This window comes from Pinus tabuliformis, chromosome 5_1 (assembly GCF_031772625.1).
Source record: "Pinus tabuliformis cultivar Carrire ecotype Pingquan chromosome 5_1, CPIR1, whole genome shotgun sequence".
Taxonomy (NCBI): Eukaryota; Viridiplantae; Streptophyta; class Pinopsida; order Pinales; family Pinaceae; genus Pinus; species Pinus tabuliformis.
In genome coordinates, this window is record NC_142305.1 from 602,013,546 (window position 1) to 602,027,853 (window position 14,308).

The following is a 14,308-nucleotide window of genomic DNA, read 5'->3' on the forward strand; positions in this document are numbered from 1 at the left end:
CTCTCCAAGTGGATATTAACTCTTTTGAGCCATGACTCCCTATCGGCATTGATCTCTTGCTCCAACGAAGTGAACTCCACCCTCCTCCTTCAGGCACTTTGGCGGTTTTGCTGAATGTTCTGTAACTCCATCATCACCTGCTGATCCTCAAGCTACTTGTTCCTCTACTCCAAATACTGTATAGTCCACAGGGCTCAATCCAAGTTGGTGGACAAGGCATCAATGTCCGCCTGCTGCTCCTTGATGATCTGTCTAAGGTTTTCACTTTGTGGACCCATGTCAGTATCATCACCCTCAATGAGGATGAAATCAATCTCTCGCTCACCTGATGGTCCTTCTTCCTGTAGAGGCCTCTTGCCTTGGTCCTAAACCTGCTGTGTTGATGGAGGAAGCAAGGCCCCTTCCACCCCGGGTGGAGATAACACTCGCTTTGCTGCTGCAAAAAATCGTCTAGTGCCTCTCTGATAAGAGATGAACACCGACACACTAGCGGTCTCATGGCCCTACTGATAAGAGGGTCCACTTGTCTCATGCCCAACCTCTGAAGGTCCCTGTGAAGCTCTGAAAAATTCATGAGAGATGAAGTCATCCCAAGTGATGCCCTGTAAACCAAGCTGATGAACGACCACAATTTTGATGAGAGCAAAATGATAAAGACTGTTGAACTGCTGCTGAAGGGTCTTGTGCTGCACAAGAGTGGTCATCTTCTCTATGTTTCAGCATATGAAATAAGGAATGTTCATCATTCGCACCCGAGTGAAATGCATCAGCAGCCTGATGTGATAAGCATACAAACGGGAGAACCAGCCCTCATAGGTGAAATACTTCATGATAAGTTTCATTAAAGGAGCATACTCATCCTTGAGAAACTGAAAAGGAAACACTCCCTTGAGCTGCCTCAGAAAACTAGGTTTGATGTATGGTTCATAGTGTTGTCGGTCAATCTTCTGTCTCTTATTCCATGGTTCTCCAATGTTTGGTATGTCGATTGCCAATGAAATGGTTTCTGGTGTTAATGTGAAAGTAACACCAACAAGTATGGCTTGATAACCATGCAAATGCAACACAAATAAGCGGGCCAACTCATGAAGAAACTAAATATTAGCAACCTTTTCGCAAAATTCATAACATGACTGATGCTGGAAACAAAAGATGTCCAAAGGGCAGGCCTGCAACTCGGCAAGAGTGGTAGGTTCTTCTCCAACATGTCTGCCACCTCTATGAGGCCTCTTGGGTGCATGTCCCTTCGTGGGTGAGTCACTTTGGGTCTCTTCTTCATAATCATATGAAGGATCAGATGCCATAACTGCTGGTAGACAAATTGCCTTGAAGAAATAAGAGCTGATGTGTCAAACTGTGGTGGACTGTTTTTGGTGATGTGCTTGATCTCTTCCACCAAGTGAAAACATTGAAACAAGGGATTGTTAGGAGAGGGGAAAACTAGTGGGAAATTTGGGACTGTTGGGATAGACTTAGTTAGGGAAATATGGGATATTATGGGAGTTCTTGTATAGGATTAGGGTTTGGGGTTTACATTTGGAAATTTGGGAAAGGGATTTTGGGATAGGGAATTAATGAACTTAGGGGGGTAGGGGAACTTAGGGAATGATGAAATCAAAGGACAAATGAGATGAGGGAGTGAACTTGGTGACAAAACAGTGATTTGAAACCCTAGCAGCAAGTTTCTTTGAAGTATTTTAAAAGGTAGGGTTTGATTGTTTTACACAAGCACCATGAAACACACACCATCAACAACCATTAATCTTGTATGACAAACCATGAATGAAGTTCAACCTACTTGTATCAATGCGTTTTGAGCGATTTTGGAGCGGATTTGGTAAATTTCGGGCTTCCTGGTTGTATGTGCCGCGCAGCATGCCCAATGCGTTGTGCCCCACCAATGCGCTGCGCCCGTGTTAAAATGCACTGAGTGCTAAGGCCCAGTGCGCCATGCTGGCTGTATGTGCCACGCCTCCTGCCCAGTGCGCCGCGCCGGTATTCTTACAGAGATTTTCGCCCAATTTCTCACTTGCTCACCAAATTTGCTCTATCTTGCTTCTCTTTTGCAAATGAGCTTATCACATGAAGGAATAGCTTATAAACAAAGAGCTTTTGAAATTTTGGCTCATGAAACCCACTTTTATAATGTTTTGGATTTGACTTTATCTTTAAACTCTGTTTTTGAACTTTTTCACTGCTTTTTTCACTTTGTGATGAATTTAATGACCTGAGCTTGCTTGTTTTTGCAGGTGTTGGAGCTTCTGGGCTAAGGAAAGAAACCAGGATGCAGATGAATGAATTTACAATGAGGATAACAAAATTTTCATGATTTTCTAACAATTAAAGCTAAATACTCTATTTTTTCCTCAAAACAAAGTTTTGAGGAAAAATACATTGCTGAGCAATTTATTATGAATTTTATTGGTATTGGAACCTCCTCATGTGCCTGCTAAGTGTTATTGGACATTTTGGAGACCTTTTTGATGAAACCATAGAAAAGAATTATGCAATCTTGAAGACAAAAAGGTGACTGTATACAATTTTTGATGAATAAACATGAGCCAGCAGGTAAATGACATGAGGGAAACTGTACAGAAAGCCACTAGTATCAGATGATCCATCCTCCTAATGGAATGCAGCTGACTAAGCGAGACACCTAATATGCAATGAAACAAGAGGATTTGATCTCTAATAGAGGGATGAAGATACCGACACTAATAGGAGCAGCATTAATAGAAGGCAACATTCAACAATCTACCAAAGGCGAGTGCAAGCTAAGACCAATAGTGCAACCAGAGTGCAGGTATAACGTATGTGGCATTATACATCAAAGCAAAAACTGGTGATTGCGGTCAACACATATGACAACATTCAAAAAAAAACCTCGGCCTTCACAAAAAAGTTACTCACTGTGGATATTTTCTGCAACCTTGAGGAATGTAAATGCACAAAATTTGGGAATATAGGAACAGAATATTGCAGAGAACTGACATGAGTTACAACACATAAACTAATTTGGTAGCTAGGTCTAATACCATGTTAGGCCAACAGGTAACTCCTCAAACTAAATTATATCTTTGGATTGAGATAGCTCATGGATATATACAAGCAGGGAGACACTCTTGGGCTTCACCTCCGAGTGTCTCTTCATATTCCTATTCTCCATTATTTACTATTTACATATATTTAGATATATTCACCCAATCCCAATGATTAGGTGTCAACACATCATTAATAATATAGGCCTATCTATTTTGGAATAAGGATCTGGAATTTTATTTAATTATCAATAATTATTAGGTGGATGGTAGGGATTTAAGCTTTATGAGATATTATAGAATATTCAGAGTAGTATACCTAATTCAAAGGAAGATTTATCTCAAAGCAGTTATGCTCTTTTTTCCCTTTTAATTAAAGGGATTAAATAAAAAACTTACATATGAACAAGTACCATATGATGTGAGTTATGACATTTTGGGCATGTGGTATTATTAATCCATGGTATTGGTCCATGCTATTGTTACATTTACAAATGAAGAATCTCCATTGTAAAGTGAAGGCAAGTGTTTTTATTGGTGTTTATTGGTCATTTAATTTATATTGTTATACTAGTTACAGAATAATTGTTAGGTGGATGGCAGGGATTTAACCTCCATAGAATATTCTAGAAAACTTTTAGTAGTAGTCACAAATCAATGGTCAAAATTTATCTCAAAATTAGTTATGCTCTTTCTGTCCTTTTAATTAAATTGATTAATTAGAAAATATTCCATGTGAACATGAGTTATGGTTTTTGGGGCATGTGGTATTAATAAGCCATGATATTGACCTATAGTATTATAGCAAAGCCTACTTACAAGTTAAGAATCTCCATGGTAAAGTGGTTGAATCTTCATGGCAAATAATTTTATTAAATGTTTTTTTAAATGTATATATGATTAACTCATATATTAATTCTTCTTATAATTAATTAAAATTAAAATTATTTAAATTGATGTTATAATTTAGTTATTTTTTATGATTTCTTAAAATCTTTGCAATGTGAGATGTATTATGAGGTAAATGTTTTCATGCTTATTGACATTTATCAACCATTTAATCTATATGGTTGCTCTGGATAGGCATGTTTATTTTGGAATAGAGAATCTAGAATTTTAATTTAATTATCAACTAGCCTAGATCCATTTTAACTCTAGAACTACCAAGCACCCAAAGGGATCAAATCTCTTTTCACTCTAAAAGAGGTTTGCATCTCAAGAGATTTGATCTCTCTCGGGGCTTGAGCTAGAGTTAAAATGGACCTAGGTTAGTTTAATTATTAATTATAATTAATTATAACTATAACTACCATATTTTAATTTAAATTTCACTCTAAAAGAGGTTTGCATCTCAAGAGATTTGATCTCTCTGGGGTCTTGAGCTGGAGTTAAAATGGACCTAGGTTAGTTTAGTTATTAATTATAATTAATTGTAACTATAATTACCATATTTTAATTTAATTTAATTTAATTTTGTTTTGATATTTATGTAATTTGATTGAGTCAAAATGTTTTGTTAATAATTACAATTTTTTTAAATATTATTTTATTTTTATTTGTGTTTGTATATAATTTGACGGAGTCAAATGCTTAACGGAACATTACAACATTTTCTCCATATTAGACTGGAGACAACCTCTAGACTTAATAATTATTGAGTGGACCATAAGGATGTGGTAGGGATTTAAACTCCATGAAATTTATAGAATATTTTTAGTAGTAGTCACAAATCAAACGCTGAAATTTATCTCAAGATTAATGAAAAAATAATGCCATCTCAACATGTGTCATATGAACATGAGTTATAGTTTTTGGGGTATATGGTTTTAGTAAGCCATGGTATTGGCCCATGGTATGGTAACAAAGTCTACCTATAGGTTAAGATCTATATGATAAAGTGGTAGTGAATTTCCATGGTAAAGAATCTTATTACATGTTATTTTAAATGTATATATGTGATTAATTCATACATTAGTTTATAATGTTTAGAATATATATATATATATATATATATATATATCTATATATATATATATATATATATCTATATCTATATCTATATCTATATATATATATATATATTTGTAAAATCATAATGTACTTATTTTTTCGAAGCATTTCAAACCACAGAGTATAGTTGATCATCAAAACTAAGATGGATAGTGTGATCTAAGTAAGCAAATAAATCTAGTAGAGATGCAAAGAAAGAAAAATTACGACCATGAAATCTTAATGGAAAGAAAATTAATAATATTTTATTCACATTAAACGTTATTATTAATTATTAAATATAGATTAAATAACTTAAATATATTAAAATGGTCATATAATAATAAAATGAAAAAATAATAATTCATAGGGAAAAGAACAAAAAAATTAATAAATCATAAAGAAAAATACCAAATTATATATATATATATATATAATATGAATGAATGAATTATAAAAAAAAATTATATATATATAAAATTAATGAATGAATTAATTAATTAAAAAAATATCACAAATATATATTTATGTATTAATAAATAAATTTATGTATGAATATATAAATAAATATATAATTTTATAAAAATAAATACATAACTATACATATAAGAAGAGGGAATAAAATAATTAAACAAAGTCTTTCCGTAGAAATCACATGAGACTTTTTTTGGCCAACGCATTTCAAACCAACAAGTGTGGTTCATCCTCAGGAATAAAATAAATTAAATTAAAAAAAAAAATAATAATAATAAAAAAAATTCATAGTGTAAGAGAATGATATTAGAGCCTATATATAATAATAAGAATAAAAGAGAGGGGGCATATGTATTATAGGAATGTATTAATAAATACTTTTCTATTTAAATAAAATAAATATAATATTAGTAATCAAATTCCAAAAATACTATAAAGAAAAGAAACAATAATATTAATAAGAAAATTAATATGAATAAAATGAAATGGGAAAATGAAATCAAACAAAGGGAAGGGAACAAATCAAATAAATGAAAGGAGGGGAAACAAAGGACAACACCAAAGAAAAAATGACAAGGATCCAACAACTACTAATTTTCTATCCATCATCTCTATTTAGTGTCTTAGACCTTCTCTCAATTTCGATGGCATCCCTAAATTTTTGGTGATGGAAATGATCAATCTTGGTAATGACCTTAGACTCTTCTATATAGATGTAGTGTTTTTTATTCTCAACATGTGCAACCAAAGTTGAGGAGTGGGTGCTACAATGTTTGATGTTGGTTGCATGCTCCTGAATCCTTTGATTTATGGAGCAACCAATTTCTCTAATGTAGGGGGTCCCATAGGAACATGGGACTACATAAACACCTTTCATGATTTTTGGGTCCACAGGGTCTTTGACGGATATTAAGGAGCTTTGAATGGTGTTTCAAGGGTTTAAAGGCAGAAGATACCTTATGCTTCTTAAGAACCCGAGCAATCTTATCAATAGTTCCTTGGAGAAAGTGAAGTTGAACATTGGTAACCAAATCTCTAAGCTCTTTCCTAATCCTCAGACCTTTGCTTGCCTTTAAGAAAGCCTTGTGATCTTAGTGTTTATTATAGTCATTATTTTTTAACACTATAAGGAGATGGGTTTTCTCATTATCCAAGTGACTTTCATCTAAAACCCTTGAAGCTCGAGTAGCCAAAGTGCTGAGAACTCCCATATTTTGGGATAGATAATGGTGGGAACTGACATGAAGATATTGTTTAGTGTGAGTTTTCTTATGAAAGACCTAGTGAGAGAAAAAACCATCATCTTTCTTAGATACAAGAATGTCAAGGAAGGGAAAACTACCATTGACTTCAGGCCCCATCGTAAACTTGATGGAGCTTGATTGATTGTCAATATGTTGAAAGAATAAATCTAACTTATCATGTCCATAAGGTTAGATGATGAAAGAATCATCTACAAACCTCTTCTAAAGCTTAGGCTAGAATTGAGCTAAAGCCAATGCTCTAAATTAAAAATCTTCTATGAATAGGTTAGCTACAACATAGGAGAGGGGAGAACACATGGAAATACCACAAGTTTGTTCATAGAATTCACCTTCAAAGCTGAAAAAGGTTGAGGTAAGGCATATCTCAACCAACCTAGTTGTATCAGGATTAGTAATATGATTCATCATCTCTATAAACTCATTGATAGGGATGTTGGTGTAATGCGAGACCACATCAAAACTAGCAAGAATATCATCAAGTTAAAACTTAATACCCTTTAACTCATTGACAAAAGTTGATGAGTCCTTAATAAAGGAATTTGTAAGGCTAACAAGGGGCTTGAGCTTCCTGGCTAAATATTGAGCTGGAAGATAAGTCGACCCACCTATTGTATTGAAAATAGGTCTAAGGGGGATCCCTTCTTTAGGGACCTTGGGAAGCCCATAGATCCTCAAAGTAAGAGGGTTGCTCTCAATAATTAATAGTAATTACTATTATCAGATTGTATGTTTTTGTGATTCATGATATAATGCTCAGATCTTTCAGAGAAATCACATAGATAACAAAGGGTCGACACGTTTCGAACCTAGATCTAGGTTCATCATCAAGCATCGTGGTCTTGATGATGAACCTAGATCTAGGTTCCAAATGCGTCGACCCTTTGTTATCTATGTGGTTTCTCCAGAAGATCTGAGCAGTGATTACTATTATTTGAAATAAAGTTATAATTTAGAATTTTTATGATTTTTTAGAATCTTTCCAGTGTGAGATGTATTTTGAGGTAAGTGTTTTGATGCCTTTTTTTTACCATCGTGAATGGCTAACTTGTTGGAGTAATTTGGGAGATGCCCAAGTAAAAAAAAGTATATCCAACAACCATATATACCAGCAAGAATATATCCAACAACCTATAAGAAAAATATACCACCAAGAGTATATCCAACAACTAGATATACTAGGAATTTAGAGTGAGTGAGCTTACTCCTTGAGCCTTATCAAAACAATCCAAAGCTATCCCCCCATGGGATTTGAACTAGGTGTAGGAGAAAACATCCACTAAGTGGAGGCTATAACATCCCATTGTACTAAAAATAATTTCTAATTTTAAGGTCACTGATCCAGGTGGATATTGGTTGCCACCCACCTATTCCACTTTGACACCTAACACCATTTCCTTTTAGTTTCCTTAATTCTAGCAAAGCTTTCTATTTTTGGCAGTTTTTTAGGTCCTAAAATTCTAGAGCCATTTTGAGGTCCTAAAAGACGTTTTCTAGGAAAATAGAGAGACCAAAAAAGTGCCTTCATATATATATATATATATATATATATATATATATATATATATATAGCCTCGTTGTCAAGATATTCAAAATGAGGTATTATGGTAGCCAAACAAATATTGTATGCAAAAGTTATGACCATGGGAAGTTGGCAATCCAACTTACCCCAAGGAGGCCCAAAACCGTTAATGCTTCATCTCCTAGGGTTAGGGTTTCACACTTCTTATTTATGATAAAAGGGCCTCTGAGCCTCATTGTAGCACAATTTAGAAGGCATGTATTCATCACATCTCTTCTCAAAGATAATCTACCATCACTCGAGCTGGTTTATTCCATTCTGCATCTAAACTATTTTTAGTACTTGTTATTAATTAATTGAATTTCTATTTTTTCATTGTATCTTTGTGTTATGTTTAAATCTGTATTTCATTTTGTTTCTTCATTAATCCGAAACATTCGTAACCAAGCCAAACACCAAATAAGTGTACGAAACCCCCTTGTTTTTGGGACAAGGGACCCACCTATACCTAGATATAATATAATCATTGTTATTAAATTGTAATATTTGTTGTTAGTGTATCTATATATATATATATATATATATATATATATATATATATGAAGTAACAAAGCACCCCACCTTGGTAGAGAAGGGTAAGCTATACAATAGCGCTCAAGGTGATGTAACTACAAGGCTCAAATATATGATCTCAACATGTCACTTGCAGGAATTGAACTTGGGTGGGGAGGATAACAATCCTTCCTCCCAAGATAAACCAAATTGATAATATTAGTTATATACATGCATATATATGTATATGTATATATTGTCACTTGGATGTAACTCACATTCGGTTGGGATAAATGTCCTTATCCTCCCCACTTATGTTCAATTCGCTCATAATGAGTATATCCTTGTAATAAATTTAAATAAGAATAATGAGGAAGATACAATTTACAAAGATTAATTAATAATAACTATCTTAAGTTCCAACTTATTGCAATTCCCCAAATTTACTACGTAGACTATCAATTTTGTCTTCAACTCATTGGATTTGTTGCATGTTATTGAGTAATATCTCCATGACAGAAACCCATCTACACAGACAATTGTTGGTTGTAGAGTTGAAGGTGTATAATGTTGTCTTAGAGTTCAATTGCTTCACCAGATGGGAAAATTGAATATTTACACCACCTTGTTTCCATATTCATCAGAAACCTAGGAAAGTGATCCACTAACCAAGCCATCCTTGTATTAAACTCAGCAATGAATGTCTCCAAAACCATATATCTAATAATGAGCCATTAGGTGGAACCATAAACTATCATCATCGTGTGTGTACATCCTATTAAATGCGAGGATGGGAAGATTGGATAATCCATCTAAATCTATAATGCTAGTTGCTAAGGAGACCCCATCCACTTGTGGAAAGTTGTACCAAGATGTGACCTAGAGTTGCTCCAAGTGATGTGAATGTGAGAGGAAACATGGTAGTTTTGTCATGGTAGTGGTGAAGAACTCTCCCTACCATTGATTTATAGGGTTCCTTTTGCTCCTTGAGTGGCATTCTCGGTCAACAAATTGGTTACAATTTTATTGTGCCTTGCGAAATGGAATGCCAGGACCTTCAAAATGAAACATATTTTTTTGTTTATACGTTTGAAAATTGAATGGAATTTAGGGTCAGGGGAGAGGTTCCAAGGCGAAAATGCCTAATAAATTTTCGGATTCTCTCTCCACAAGTAATTCCTAATATGTAATTGCAAAGTGGGTGAGGCTCCTTGACGGAGAGCATAAGATTATGCTTAATTTTTTGTTCCTCTTCCCAAACTCTATGAGTAAGGAATTTATTTTTGTCCTCCAAGGTGAATGAGCACCCCCGCACATGTACCACCCCTGGATTACCTATAGATGTTCCATCAAAGCACATGATATAGGTATCATGAGACTTAAGCCAATTTGAAATTCCTCCTGTGAACATTGAAGTTGTGAGTTAGAACCGTGAGGAGAAATTCCAATAACTCAAAGTTTTATATTGGATTGGAGAGACCAAACTTCTTCATCCCTATCTAGGATTTCAGGAGCATAAAGTTTGGGATTCCAAGAGAGGACATGGTTTCAAAGTAGCAATTTTTCCCATTCTACAACCATGACTGACTAATATTTGATTCCTTGAAAAATGGATTTGTTACAAGCCCACCATACCTTCCAACATATGTATTCAGGCAGGGTTTTGCAAATCCTTTTAAACCATGATTTACCAATAATAGAAATTTGATAATAATTATGCCATGATTCAAAGAGTTGAAAAATAAATGATGGCCACATGATGTCTGGAGTCAAGCCTTGAAAAGCTGCAAACCACACCTTCTTTGTGAAATCATATTCCAGTAATAATTAAGGAATTGATTCATAGTTATCAAGATAAATCACACATTTAGAGGGGCCATGAACTCTATGTTTTTCTAAGTTCTTAGTGGCTAAGAGCTTCTTATGAGCCAATGTCTAGAAAAAAAATGTTAAAGGTAGGGAGTTCGTTGGCATGTCATAGTTGTACCCACACCTTTGATTTCAAAGGGGGTGTTTCTGGATACAATAATGCCTCATAACCTCATTGAACAATGTAACCTATTGACACCTAATCTTTGGGATTAGAAAAATTATGTAAATATTATAAATACAAAAATAAGGAAGGTGAAAAGACACTGGAATTTGAATTCCAAGAGTCTCCTTTCAATGTATTTATCAATAATCTCTTAATGAAAATAAGAGTTCATTTGTGGAGTTACTCTTGGCTTGACATGTATCATAGCACAATCCCAAATTTAATTTCGTGCATGGCAACTCTTGCTAGTTTCCTACCATTAAAATTTGTCCCTTTGTTCTCTATCCCACGTTTATGTGCGTATTGACAAGGACATTGAATCATCTATGTAAGATTCTTTGGAAGTCGTTGAACTAGTAGTCCATTCATTAAAACGAGACTGGACGAGTATGTAGACCGTGCGGTTAAATTTGTGAGACTATATTTTGAGCATTGTCTTGAAGACTAAACGACTTGGCTACAGTGAGTTGCGGGTGTTCTGTTGTACGATGGTGAATTATGTGTGACAATAAAGGCCATGAGTTATGAGTGTTGGGATCTAAAGGTCGATAGTATGTGTGCCCATGAGTTATGAGTGTTGGGATCTAAAGGTCGATAGTATGTGTGCCCATTAAAGTCTGCGTTAACAGTGACCATGCTGGCTGTTCGTTGAAAATGATAAGTTTTTTTTTGTTGAAGGTCGTGTGACGGTGTCAAATATACTTCGAAACCATGTATGTAATGCGATGGCACATAAAATGCATTGGCGTTGATTGTATATGGGTTATAAAAGACACGTATGGTAAATATATATGTGGAAATTTCTTTTTAAAGGCCTGACTCATGTGCATTGAGTTCCTTTAAAGACAATGTTAGTGTATTTAAAGTTCGGTGAGATTTTTTTTGATGGTGATATATTGTGGATTTAAAAAAAAAGGATGGTGGCATACATAATGGTTCGTGCATAATGTAATGACATGAAATTCGTTGAGCCTTTTTGAATCGGTATATGTTATATGGTATGAAAATACATTTACCATATATGGAAGGTATATGTTGGAACGATCATATAAGTCATAGGATATATATTTGATGAGTGGAGGTTTATATGCTCACATTAAATTATTCGCTTTTTACAGTGAAGAGTGAAGTTGGTAGTGAATTTTTTTTAAATCATTTTTGTAAGAAGGCAGAAGTAAGGTTGTAATTATTTTGGAAATCAAAAGCACATAGTCTTTTTTGATGAGGCATTCACTAATATCCATTGTGGGAGTAGGTCTCTCTGGAAAATAGAACTATCATGAATGGGCTAGGAAGATAAAACACACCCTAATTTTTGATGAACTGTTGAAAGGAATTTGTGAAGGAGAAGGAGACAATGCACATGGAAAGCCCACTTCAGGTAAGGAACTTGCCATTTAGGAAAACGAGAACAACAAGGCCTATTCCTTACTTGCAACATCAGTAAATGAAGAGGTGATTCATCATATTTTTCTATTTTCAAATTATTTTGAAGCTTTAAAGAAGTTAAAGGAATTATATGACTCACACTCTGAGCTTGAAGTTGTTCAAATGATCAAATTGTTCAATCTTAAGTTGAAAAATGATGACCCTTTTTCCTTAGAATCATAAATAACATCCATTGTGCATGAAATAAATTCCACTGGTGTTGAAATAGATGTTCTCTCATTGCCTATGTCAAGGAACTATATTCCACTTATTCACATTATCTTGAGTCATTGCAAGCAAGTGAAAAAGTTAAGGAGATTTCTTTTGACTCCCTTGAGAAGAAGTTTGCTAAAAGAGAGAAGGATTTTGGGAAAAAGACAACTCATTCTTATGAAGAAGTGTTTCACCTTGCACATAAAGAGAAGAATCAAGGACAAGATTCTTCTAGAGGAAGAGGTGACCGAAGAGGAAGAGGAAGAATTTTAGAGGTAGGGGGGGTAGACATTTCCACGAATAAAGGTTTGATCTTCACTGTATACGATGCAACAAAAATAGACATGTTGGTTTCACATGTAAGCTTCATTGGGACATAATCGAGCAGGAAAGAAATGAAGAGAAAGGTAAAACACATAGTAAAGGGAAAGGAAAAGTACCCAAGTCCACTCATTATGTTGTGTCACATTGCAACATTGGAGTAACTGAAGACTTGTTCAATGCTTCACTTTCTTCATGGAAATACCTTCAGTTTCTTGATTCAGGAGTAACTTGACACATAATTTTTAGAAGATATTTCTTTCAAGAATTCAATGACAATGTTGATGGAGTAGTCTTGTTGGGCATGGAATCCCCCCAAGCCATGTTTTGGGGCTCAAAGCCCATGTTTTGACCGAATGATGTTGTAAAGCCCCACGAATTGCGGGTGCGGAAGTATGTTAGAGTCATAAGGTTGTCTGCCCTAGTTTGTAAAGTAATGTCAACTTACCCATGGTCTGCAAACCATGGGATTGTATAAATAGAGCGAGGCTCTAAGTGTAAAAGATAGTTAATTAGAGCGAAGTATGAGATAGAGAAGTAGAAGCACAGAGCAAGTGTCTAAGTGTGTCTTGGGTCGTAGAGTAGGAAAAGGCTCTACAGTTGAGTGCACGAAGGCCTAGTTGTCCGCAGCTGAGTGCGCGGACCCCTGCAGCTGAGTCCGTAGGGTAGAGTCGAGTCTGTAACCGAAGAAGAGAATAATAAAATAAGTTTCATCCAAATTTTGTGTATCTGTTCTTGAGTTATTACATGTTTGATATCAATTGAAAATATACTGTTTATTTACTGTGTGCACCTGTATGAATGATTTATATTGCTAAATATACTTTACACATGCAAGTAAGCTAAGTTAACCAAGTAACGGTGGAATACTAGTAAGGTCTTGGGTAATAACATTGTTCAGCCCCAGAGTATTGTTGGCATTATGATTCAGGTTTGGCGCTATGTCACAGGTGTTGTACTTGATGGCAACTCACTCAAGTGGCAAATCTCTGTTCAGGCTCTCAAAATGATAGAAAATAAGGGGTTCGCAGGTACACCGTTCAAAAGGTGAGGGCTCGCAGGCACGCCATTCACAAAGTGCGGTCATGTCTGCAGGTTATTCGAACAGAAGGTGCGGACCCCCAGTTCACTCACTTCAATGCAGATAAGCACGCACACGTGGGAATTCTTATGTTTGGCCCATGGTAGTTAGCCCGACGTTCATGATCCTATGGTTTTGGTCCGTGGTATAGGATCTAAATTATTGAACCCCAATTTTTGGATCCCTTGTATTGGTTTTCGATGGTTTTGTTCCATGGTTTGAGTAAGGGCTTGCCTATAAAAATGAAAGGAGATCATTTGGATAGTCACTTGTGAAATTTGAATATCTTAAGATCTGAAATTTTGGGTGATCAGTTTGAAAAGCTAGATCTAAATCAAGGTGAAATCTATAAATTGTAAGGCGAAACTATTTGATAGGTCATGATCTCTCTAG